General features: G+C 40.3%; 1 protein-coding gene and 1 long non-coding RNA gene across 2 annotated transcripts in view; one reads left to right on the top strand and one right to left on the bottom strand.

Moving 5' to 3' along the window:
- epb41l2 (erythrocyte membrane protein band 4.1 like 2) overlaps window positions 1-2,633 on the top strand; it is a 53,722-nt gene extending 51,089 nt beyond the window's left edge. Inside the window, 1 exon segment of the mRNA XM_030721420.1 lies at window positions 278-2,633. The gene's annotated coding sequence lies outside the window, so the exon portion shown is untranslated.
- Window positions 2,634-3,945: 1,312 nt separating this feature from the next.
- LOC115774248 (uncharacterized) lies at window positions 3,946-8,341 on the bottom strand. The gene is made up of 3 exons (XR_004019178.1): window positions 8,042-8,341; window positions 6,001-6,182; window positions 3,946-4,092 (listed from the first exon to the last, which is right to left on the bottom strand). It is a non-coding gene; the product is annotated as an uncharacterized LOC115774248 (long non-coding RNA).
- Window positions 8,342-11,903: the final 3,562 nt, after the last annotated feature.

An 11,903-nucleotide genomic window follows, 5' to 3' on the forward strand; every position in this document is an offset into this window, starting at 1 on the left:
TAATGATGATGATAATAATAGTAGCTTGTTATTGTTGTTGTTGTTGTTGTTATTTATTTATTATATTTAATGGCAAAAGGTTTTATTAGTGCATATAAACTCAATCACTTGCTGCTAAAGAAATCAGCTGCCATCACACATACTGCAGCAGTTGAAGGGAGGAAAAGGGGTATTGGCTTTAGGAAGGAGCACAAAGGGAGCGTTTTGATTAGGAAACCAGTGTCGTTTCATCATCATCACAGCGCCCCAGGCTGATTACTTTCTCCTCTTTTCTCAGAGTTGAAGGGCCCGTCGTGACCATTTTTCTCTGAATGACCTTCATCACCCTACGACGACCAACCTTGACTGACAAGAAGGGGAGGAGAGGGAGAGGAGCTAAAGAACAGGGAAAGAAGTGTTTGACAAAATGGACCGAAGTTGCCACTCTGTTCCTTTCTTATTGTCTGTGGTGTGACCTAAATCCCTCACTGCAAAACCAAGAAAAAGGAAAAAAAAAAAAATGCTCTCACTGTTTGTGAGGGAACAAAAAGAACCACTTTGTTAGCTTAACAATTGTAGCTATTTTTTTTTCTTTTTTTTAAGTTGTGCTTTTTTGGTAATTGTTTTATAAACAGAGATGATAGCGTGTCTGTCCTGTATCACAAAGAAAAAAATGAGGGATGCACTGATAATCTGGATTAAATTGTATCCTTGTTTTTGATTATTTTGTATCAGTACCAATGACGTTCAGCAAAAGTCGATGCCAGTTTCTTGCAAAACAGGAAGCTGAGATGCTCAGATAGAGAAAGCCTTTATCATAACAATTTTTGTGCAAATCAGCTGAAAGTGATACTTAGGTTTTGCACCTGTACCTGGCTTTGGTGCATTCCTATAGAAAGGTAACTTGTTAAATTACAGCTCCCCCTCTTACTTCCTAATGATGTAAATGGAGAATAATATAATAATTTCTATACAGCATGAAGGAAATGGGGTGTCACAGCTTGGTCTGCTATTTTTTCCTTTTACACAAAGTGTAACACACTCACTTCCACATATTCATAGGTGAATGGTAGAAACTTATGCCTCACATTATCGCTTCTGCTTCCTAATCATTAGAGCAGAGCGGGAGCTGTAACTTAAACTTTTGTAGGAGAGTCATCCAGGTGTTTGATTCTGTGATATTTTTTTTTTTCCATTTCCTGTAAGTATAGTTATTATTCATCAACCATTCCTCGTGTGTGACTAGTGGCTGAGAAAGTCCATTTTCAGTTCAATTCAATTTTTCACTAAACTCGAAGGAGAAATGCTGATTTTAAAATCTAAATGGGGTCAGTGGGCTTCAGTAGTAGCACACAGATGTAGGTGGAATAAATTCCAGAAATCTTACAGTTTTAAAATGCTTACTTTAAGAAAACTGAACTGAAGCTGGATTTGAACTGAAAATGACTCCTCTGCACAGTAAAAATGAAGGTTATTGATGGGAGCAGCTTTTCACTCCCCGGGCTCGTCCTCTGTACGACACTAACCATTCCTGCTGGGCCTGAGGGGAGTGAGGGAGAAGTAAACTGACTTCTGATTGGGCGCGAAGAGCGGTCAAGTGAAGGATAATTGGGAGAGTTCCCAATAAGTACCAGGGAATACAAAAAGATTTTGAATAATAATGCATGTTTTCTTGCATCACACAGTGAAGTTTTTTTTTTAAATATTCTAAAGGCAATGCTTAATGCAAAATTAATACTGCTATTTAAATTATTCAGAATGAGCTTTGTGCTCCAACTAGCACAGGTACCAAAATGAGAACAGCTTGAAACAAGTTCAGTCTCAAATTAATGCAGTCTGCTAACTCTACCAAGGAGCCTGTTTACCATTATAGTTAAGCTCAGTTCATTCCAGGCTTCTTTCCATATCTGATATAATACGAAATGGGATTAAATTCAGCACGTCTTCACAAAAATTTAATCTACACGAGTATCTTGAGTGAGTCTAGATGGGATGCTACCGCGTTGATTGGTTTGAGAGTGTGTGGACCATCTCGGCTCATACGGCGTGTCTAGTTAAAACGATCTGACGCGACTCCGGCTGCATTGTAACTGTTTTACTACAGCCAAACGTTCTGCTGCATCAAAGTGACTCTGTATGAATTTCTTTTTTTTTATTGCATTCCGCTGATTTCCTCGTTTACCGCACCAAAACACAACGCTCTGAATCTGTCGCCACACTACAAACTGAGGCTTTAGTTAAAACCCACCAGCCAAAATGCAGCTTAAAGGGAAGTGTGAGGGTTTGAAGTGCTCTTGAACCCCCCCTTAAATGGAATCTCATTATGTTTTATTCATTTTCTGTCTTTTTACAAAGTCCACTGAAATGCAGCTTTGTGTAAATATTAGGGGCATTACATGTGTTAGGACAAGGCGCTTGGTCTAATGCGTTTACTTTGACAGAGTTTCAGCATGAGCAGCGAAAAAAGACATAAGTCATATTCTCCTGAAATTGAACTGACTGTAAGTGAATAAGTGCCACTGATTAGCATAACAAAGATTCCAGCTAGACTGATCTGGTTTGAGCTACACCTCCATCTTTGACATATTTAAATGGGAGGCAAAAATGATCTTTTATTTTTTTTTTAGAAAAAAAATGACACGCAAGTCAAAAAAGAAAACAAATACTAATCAACTTTTTAACTTGATGAATAATCACTGCCTAATTTGACCTATTCTAAAACTTTTGTAGCTAAAGCATGTCTATAAGACTGAGGTAAAGCTTATATTAATCTGAAAACAGGTCTGACCTCTTCTATGCAGTTAAATGACATTCCACGAGAGGAAAGCTTTAACCTCGAGCCCTCTGGTTAAGAGACAAAGCAGCAGAAAAAACATTTAAAAAAAACAAACAAAAAAAAAAACAGTGCAACACTAGGCAGCTTTGGAAGCTTTTGCTTTTCCAAAAACAAAACAAACACCTTTTGGTAATATCACAATGACCACATTTGTAGATTTTTTTTTTCTTTTTTCTTTTCATAATTTCATGTCTTTTTTTTCTGTGATCTAGTTGTGTGAAGGTGGGATTTGTCCCTTTGCATATTTGTAATATTGTTGCAGTGTTTTTTGAAACCACTACAAGTGGAAACTTCTGCCACCATTTTCCCTTTTGTACTTTTAGCCCCAGGTTTAACTGCTTTTCAGAGTTCTTCTGGGCTTTCTTAACCAATCACTGGAGCTTTGGGGCTGCGAGGTCAGATTTTCCTAAATGTGTCATGTTATGTTCCAATCACTCATGTCTCACCAACTTTGTAAAAGTTTTTAAAAAAAAAAGTGTAGGTCGAGCTGGACTGTTGAAAATCACGGGTGATTCCACACCAGAGAACGTTAAATCCACATGGTGACATGCAAATTAAATTGGAGCATCTTTTTTTTTTCACCTAAATCTCCCATTTCTCCCGTTTTCCCATTTCTCCAGTTTTTGTATTTAGTTACTAAAATAAAGTTCACACATGCAAAGAGAACCTGAAAGAAACTCATTTTGGAAAACCTACCAGCTGCCACGTTGCTCTGTCAGCTAACCAGTGAGCACCAGTAGAGTTTTTTCTGTCTACCAGCTTAAATGTCTTGTACCCCCCCCCCCCCCCCCCCCCCCCAACACAGCCACTCCTCCCCCTGTGTAACACTGTTTTAAATAAAGGATTGTTATACTCCATTTCTTCATTCATTTCACTGGAAATATGATTGAAAATGTGTACAGTATAGGGGAAAAATACTACCTTCCATATTTATTAGACCTGAGAGTAAAAAATAAATACATGTATAAAAGATGCTTTTTGGTTCATGTCACTCGGGTTAAGCAGAAAACGATGTTCACATATTATCAGCTGATGATTTTCTTTACATTCTTCAATATCCAGCATGATATGGCCCCTCAGGAGAGTGTGTTGTATTATATGCAGAGTGCGCCCCCCCCCCCCCCCCCCCCCACATTTATGTTAAAATGTGTCCGTTCATGACTGTCAGGTGCAGGAATGAGATCCAGCATTTCTTTTGTGCTGTCCTCTGTACACACGCCTGTGGGGGGCGCTGATGGAGCTTCTGTCCTGTGCCAACCTGAACAGATCAGCGTCAGCTGTGGATGAAAGAATAGAGATCAAGACTTGTAAAACAGAAGAAAATTGGGTGGAATATTTACAGCTCCACGTGTATCCTAGTCTTTTCAACGCTGCTATAACTACCTGTGGGGGACCCAAAGTGTGGCACAGAACTCTGCTGCACATCATTACACCACCACCAGCAGCAGTCTGAACTGCTCATACACGGCAGGATGGATCCACACTTTTGCGTTCATGCCAAATTCTGACCCTACCTACCAAATGCCACAGCAAAAAGTAACTCATCAAACCAGGCAACCCCCCCCCCCCCTCAATCTTTTGTTGTCTAATTTTTGTGAGCTCGTGTGAATTATAGCCTCAGTTTCCTGCTCTTAGCTGACAGGAGTGGACCCGTGTGGCCTTCTGCTGCTGTAGCTCATCTGCTTCAAGGTTTATGCTGCGTACCTTGTGTCACTGCTGGGTATTTGAGTTACTGTTGCCTTACGATCAGCTCGAAGCAGTCTGGCCATTCTCCTCTGATATCAGCTAGGCATTTTCACCCAGAGCACTGCTGCTCACTCTCTCTTTTTTTTTTTTTTTGTAAGGCCTTCCCTGGAAAAACACATCATCCGGATGGGAACATGTTGGTCTAAAACCTGCATATACATTTCAGCACTGATGGTGCCTCGTGTAAGCAGCCAGTTCCACAGACACTAATGCACCCCATACTATCAGAGATGTAGGCTTTTGATTTGAATGCTGATAACAAGCCAATTCATCTGACCACAGAACAGTTTTCCACTGTACCTCAGTCCACTTTAAATGACCTTTGGCCCAGAGAAGACAGTGATGTTTCTGGATCATGGCTTCTTCTTTGCATCATAGAGCTTTGACCTGTATTTCTGGATGGCGTGCTGAACTGTGTTCACATTCCTGGATGTGTTCCTGAGCCCATGCAGTGATTTCCATGACAGAGTTGTGCCTGTTTTTAATTCAGTGCCGCCTGTTACTAACCTGTTGGCAATTAACGTAATTAGTTGTAAAATGTTCCTCCGGCTGTTTCTGCTTAGTACCACTTACTTTTTCCAGCCTTTTGTTGCACCTGTCCCAACTTGTTTGAGACTTGTTGCTAACATGAAATAGTAAAATGTCTGCATATATGAACATCTCTCTCTATTGTCATTTTCCATGTAGAGCACAGACCCAGATAGATGTTTTTCACCTACATAAACCGAAGGGTTGTGCAATTTGAGTACCACTGACAAACAGTATGTGTTTGATTACCTGTAAATGATTATAATTGCCCTCAGAATAAACAGCAGACAATGTAAAATCACTGAAAATTACACACTTTCTTGCTTTGATGCCCAATCATGCCCAGCAGTCATTCCCAACAAGGATGTAAAAAATGTTCTAAACAGGTCACAAAAGACTCTCAAAGCAGCTGGAGCTCCTGATGAGTCTTTTCATTTATATACCCACTTTGAACAGGAGCAGATGGGGAAAGTGCAGCGATGATCATAACAGGATTTGCGTGCATGTCTATGTTTTATGTCTTCACAAAGAACAAAGGGGTCGGGTTCGCCCAGCAAAAAGCAGCACCTGTTACCCGAGCGCACATGTATAGATAAAAGAAAAGGCGTGTTTCTAGGTTTTTCATGCTCGGAGTGCTCTAAAGCCTGCAGCAGCCCCCTCTCACATGAATCCATCTGCAGAAACCAGGCCAGTGTAATTAATTGTCTTGGCGATTACTTTGCCAACTCTTTGATATGTGTGTGTGTGTGTGTTTCCTGACAGGCTGCTGTTCATTATTTAGGGTGTAGTTTAGTCTGTGCTCTCTGGCCAGTTTTGTCGCTACCTGTGGGTCACATGAGTTGTAACATAGCTATAACTGATAGTGTCATAAAGATTTTAAAAGTGGAAACAAACAAATAAAAAATGCCCACCTTCTTTGAGTTTCCAACTGAGGAACAAGATGAGTGCTAACAGCAGAAGAGAGACAGACGAGAAGAGCGTCAGTCCAAACACCGGAAGAAAGCTGTCTGCATCACTGTTTGACATTATGATGCTCCCCTGCAGAAACAGAGCCAGATCAGCCCAGGGGCAAGTCAGCACAGCCATGATAGTCCTGGGAAACAACAAAGAGAAGAGAGAACATGAGGACTGCTGCGGCATTAAGATACCTGAGACAGTAAGTATTTTTTGCTGTGCAAGACTAAAGATGTGCAAGTTTTAGGTTAAGACTGGGCAAAATTTGTTGGAAAAGTGTATATATAACAAACAACATGTAGGGTGGATATTACTGTTGCTGTGATGGGTAAATGTCACAATGACAAGTGTAAATAGACTGGCACTTTATACAACATGTCTCAGTCACACAAGCACTTCTTTCTATGAACACATCGGGAGCAACTCTGGGTTCGCTTTCTTCCTCAAGGATACTTTGGCATGCAGACTGGGGCAGCCAGGGATCGAACCACCATCCTAGATGACCTGCTCTACCTCCTGAGGCCCAGCCACCCAAATGTGAGCTATATAGAACAGGGTTTTTCCTGACTTCAAATTGGCTATTGAGGGTGACTGCACGTAAGCACAATTGTTCCCCACATAATTATGGTAATTAGTCTGTGCTGAGCTATTTGACAGCTGTATATTTTTAGCATTTGATAAACAGGAAATGTTTTTTAGCTTGAGTAAATTAAACTCCATCTTCCGCTTATCCTTTTCAGGGTCGCAGTGTGGGTGATTTTCCTTCAGTGGAAGCACCAAACTTAATAAAAGTAAAGACCTTTATAGTCACTTAAAGGATGGCATATGCACCATTTCTCAGAACATCATTTTGATCTTTTAGAAAACCCAAACACATTCAGCATATCCTGTGAGTATTTTTCAGTTCTGGTGACTGATCTTTTTGAGTCAATGGTGGGATTGGTAATTTGTTTGTTCAACACAAACTCACTTGTGCACCTTTACTGCAACACAACACAACACAGTCATCACTGCAAGCCTGCCCTGAACTGAAGCTGGGGCATTTGTGTGCCGGATGCTGACATGCATGTCTGAGCTGTTGCTGCAGCCCTGCATGCCCACAAGAGCACCCACCATCTTTGATCTGAAAACCTGACTGGACAGAGGTACTGGGATAAGGTACTCCAACATGTACGTGTGCCATTTTTGCAGCAGCACCCCACCCTGCGGCTGTTTTCATATAAGGTCATACCTTATATTAAATATAAACTCTAATATTCTCCAGACTGCAGCAACATCTCTGCCATACTTAGTATTATGTAGCCTCTGAATTATGGATACCCATTAAGACTCATGACACTTCCAATGTTTTACTTTATATTTGCTGTGTTTCAACACTGGTTTTGATGTTTAAAATATTTGTTTTAGATAATCATTTCCTGCAGGTTCAGCTGAAACTGAATTCCACCTTCCAGGGACGTGAACCGTAGTTTTCAACTCTTTCAAGTTGTTCCAAAAATGTAATCTGTTCTTCGTGTTCCTTGACACAAATTTTTCTCCATTTACATGAACACGCACTTTTATGAATTCATTTGTGTCCATCTACATAAATGGAACGTTCCCAAGAACATCGCATTAGGAAAAAACGTCACAGCAGTTTCAGCTTTTTTTTTTTTGAAAACTCTGCTTTCTTGGTTACCTGGGTGACGTGTCCCCCCCGCTCAGAGGATTGTTGAAAAGTACTTGATGCAAGCACAATAAAAACTTCAACTTAAAGTACTTTTTCAATGTTTCATAACCTTGTTGATAAAAATATAAAAAACCCAGACAATTCACATCCACGTCCATGGACAAATAGACTGCATATTTATGACCATTTCACATTTTTGAGATGAAACCATGTATTCATTTTTTTCCACATGAAAGTGTAGACATGAATCGCACTCACTACTAATATAAAAACACACTTATCAGACAAACACTTTACATGCCATAGAAAAATATCAAAGTACTACTTACAGTTTTTAGGCCCCCTGAAATGCAGATTTGAATGACTTTAGGTGGAAATGGCTTGCAGATGGTCTCAGAATATTATTAATGACTTTGTGATATTAAACTGTCTTCAGTTACCAAAGTTGAAATCGAGGTGAAAAATGATACAATGGCAGGCACATAACCTGCGTGACGTGTCCCCTCAGAGGACTGTTGAAATTTAGAAAGAAAAAAAAAATCATATGAAGTCCATTTCTGTGTTTCTTCTTTTAAGTGTGTCTGCCTCCCGTCTTTCTCTGATCCCTGCTCACCTTCAGTGGAAGAAACAGCAGCCCTGTTTACAATGTGAACTTTGTTCTGGTTCAACAGTCGAACCGTGTGATTGGTAAGAAGATTAGTGTTACTGAATTGCACGCGTGTGTGTGTGTTTGTGTGTTTAGTGGGCAGATTGGTGCACGTTATGTTAGCTTTGGTGTCCTAAAACCATTTAAATCTGGGAAAATAGATTCAGATATTGTTTATTATCCTGCGCTTTTGTGTGTGTGTGTGTGTGTGTGTATGTGTGTGTGTGTGTGTGTGTGTGTGTGTGTGTGTGTGCGCGCGCGCACTGTGGCTTTCAGCAGTGTTTTTATAAATGAACCTTAGACCTTTGAGCCTACTGTGTCATAAAAAAAACTCAACATGCAAACACACGCACACACACACACACACACACACACACACACACACACACAGTTTTTCAGCTGAAATTTTGTTTTTATCATCTCTTATCTCATTTGGCCCTCTCTGCCTTGTTTGCCTGCACCAACAAACACTGACACAGTGTTGATTGATGGCATTATTGATTAGTTTAAAACAAAACTGATGATCTCAATCTGGACTGTATTGCAGCAGCACGAGCAGTGATTAGATAAATCCACGCTGCACTGGTAGCTTCTCTGCTGAAAAAAATTTAATGAACATGTGTTTTTAAAGACAGATGAGAACCTTTTTCAGGGCAGTGAGATAAATCTGGAATTTTAACACAACACTTTATATCACATCTGTAATTTTTGGGCTACACTGGCAGCAGTCAAAATGAGCTGTAATCACTGCACTGCCATGTTGTTACTTTTTAATGATTATGGTGAAATTACACACGAAACACTACTTATTTCAACATCCACCAGTCAAAGAGAGCATCAGCAGTTGTTCAGGAGTCAAGTGTCTCACTAACAGTCACTGTAAAAGCTGATGGCCACTCACTTTTAGGTCTGTTTTAGTCTCCACCAGCACTAAACTTTGATTGCAGTATGCAAAAATGTGTGTATGTTTGTGTGTGTGTCCTCTATAAACAGGTATCTGCCTATCAGGGATATGGCTTTTGGTGCTGTAACGTTTCTGATTTGTAGTACAAGTCCTGTTGACCAGTCATATATAAACCAGTTTTGGCTGGATACAGATAAACAGTCTGTGGGGAGAGCAAACGATGCAAGACATTTGTCAAGAGTCCATTTTTAAAATGTATCTGCATTCATGGAAATCTTCTGACTATGCCAGAATCTCCAAAATATTTACCAGCATCCTCAGAGGCTTAGTAAAACATAAGCAACCAGATTCATGCATATTATATATTTCTCAGTAACCTATACTTCTCCCCTTACCAGCTGTCAAGTTAATAGCCCAGCCACCACTGAACACCTCACCATAAAGAGTGCAGCACTGAGTCAGAGAGTTTGTATTAAAGTGCAGAAATTTATGGCACAATGAATAAAGATGGCATGCACATACAATACAGCCCCTTAATCAGTCACAGGCAGAAAAATATCTCCCACAGTTTTTGTTTTCCTTTGGAGTAAAAACTAAAGCAGTAAGAGAATTTGGGTGGGGGGTAAACTCTTCTTTTGTTGAATTGAGCACACAAAACACAATTTCTTTTATTGCTGCTTTCAGCAATGTTGTTTAAGTGACTTAGAATGTTGCATGGTTGTTGGTGCCAGATGGGCTGCTCTGAGTATTTCAGAAACCTCTGATCTACTGGCATTTCCCCACACAACCATCTCCAGGGTTTCCAGAGAATGGGCTGAAAAAGAGCAAATATCCAGTCAGCAGCAGTTCTCTGGGTGAAAATGCCTTATTGATGTTGGAGGAGAATGGTCAGACTGCTTTGATAGGAAAGCAACAGTAACTTAAATAACCACTCAAGGTATACAGAAGAGCATGGATAAGACATCAAATCCTGCAACAGATGGACTACAGCAGCAGATGACCACACTGAATCCTCAGCAAAGAACAGGAAACCGACGGGCTCACCAAAAGTGGATCATTTTTCTCCACTGGAATGGAGTTTCACATCAGGGATTCTCCGACAACTCTCCAGCAACTGTGTGATGTACAGTAGCAACATAGACCAAAATCTCTAGGGACTGTTTCCAGCGCTTTGTTGAATTTATGCCACAAAAAATTAAGGCACTAGCAACTTTTCTGAATGCAACAGCAGCCAGTGCATGTAAATATTACCAAGAGCTGCCATAGGCCAGCAGGAAAACTTCAGCCAGCCTAACAGAGAAACTTCAAGAGAAGCTGGCATTTAACCAAATGTGGGTCATGTTTGCTTTGAAGTCACTGTGTTGTATTTTCACCACAGGAACTTAAAGATGCTGTGGTTTCAGATTTGAAGCCAACATATCTTTGCTCACAAAGTAGCAAAGCAGGAGCATCTTTGTCCTCTGTGCAGACATTGAAACACAGCCGTGGTTTAAATGTGTGACGCTGGTATCAAGATCAATATAACTGACTAATTTATTTTGCCTCTGGTTGATCAGGTGATTATGAGCTTAGTTTAGGAGGAGTGTGTGTATGTGTGTGAAATTGTTTTAGAAATTCACGCACATCACCTGCATAGATTAAGTTCTTTTTGTGCAGGCTTGTAAAAGAATCTTTAAAGTTCAAGTTTAGCATTCACGTTTTTCTGGCAGTTTTCTGTATGTTTTATGCGTGTATGTGTGCATCCATGTTTAATTAAATTTGCCAAATAGAAAAAAAACAAAACAGAGAAACAAAATAAGAACACAAAAGAAGCATTCATTATTTAGATATGCCAGATAAAACATTAAAGTGGTTCTTGTGAGAAGAGGAAGCGTGGCTTAAAATCTCTTGAAAAATCTCCTCGGAGCAGCTGTAACACCGGCTAAACGTTTCCTCCCTCGACGCACACAAGGAATTTTGGGCCATTTTGCCACTTCCTTTTGTCTGAGACAAACAGCAGAAGAGAAGAAAAAGATTGTTTTTTGGGATATTTTCAGCCCTGCTGTTCCTGCCAAACTAACAAGCCCTTCAGTCGGCCTTGTTTCTTTCTCATTATCTCTTATGTTCTCTTGTGTTCTGCATAGATCCTATTTTGAAATGACAGAAAATGCACGCAAGCAAGAAACAAAACCAAACTTGTTTTAACAAATGTGATCAACAGAAACCGGCCAGGAGCTGCCAGATCCAGGCTTGTGTGTCGGCGAAGGGTTGGGATTTTGTGACAGCAGTGTTTCTAAAGCAGTGAAGATCTTGTTCTCAGTGTTAATATCAACACTCGGGGTGTTTCCCCAGATTTTTATTCCTACCTACTTTGTTGTCAGCCTTCAGCTAAGTGTGTTATTGTTGCCAACATTCACAGTGAGAAATTCTGCCTCACCTCTTTGTCTGATTGCTGCTGTAGGTATAAGGCAGCATCCTCTTTGATCAGTGGAGTTGGATGTGTGTGTCTGTTTGTGTGGGCGGAGGATCGTGTTTGTGTCGTCAGCACTGTGGGAACGGATCCTGTGTTTCATTGATTGTACAGTGAGATGAAACCAAATGATCTCTCTCTCTGTGTCTCATTGTGCTAAGGCCAAGTGGAAGAAAACAGCAATAAGAACAC

Source organism: Archocentrus centrarchus, chromosome 24, assembly GCF_007364275.1.
Source record: "Archocentrus centrarchus isolate MPI-CPG fArcCen1 chromosome 24, fArcCen1, whole genome shotgun sequence".
NCBI classification, from domain to species: domain Eukaryota; kingdom Metazoa; phylum Chordata; class Actinopteri; order Cichliformes; family Cichlidae; genus Archocentrus; species Archocentrus centrarchus.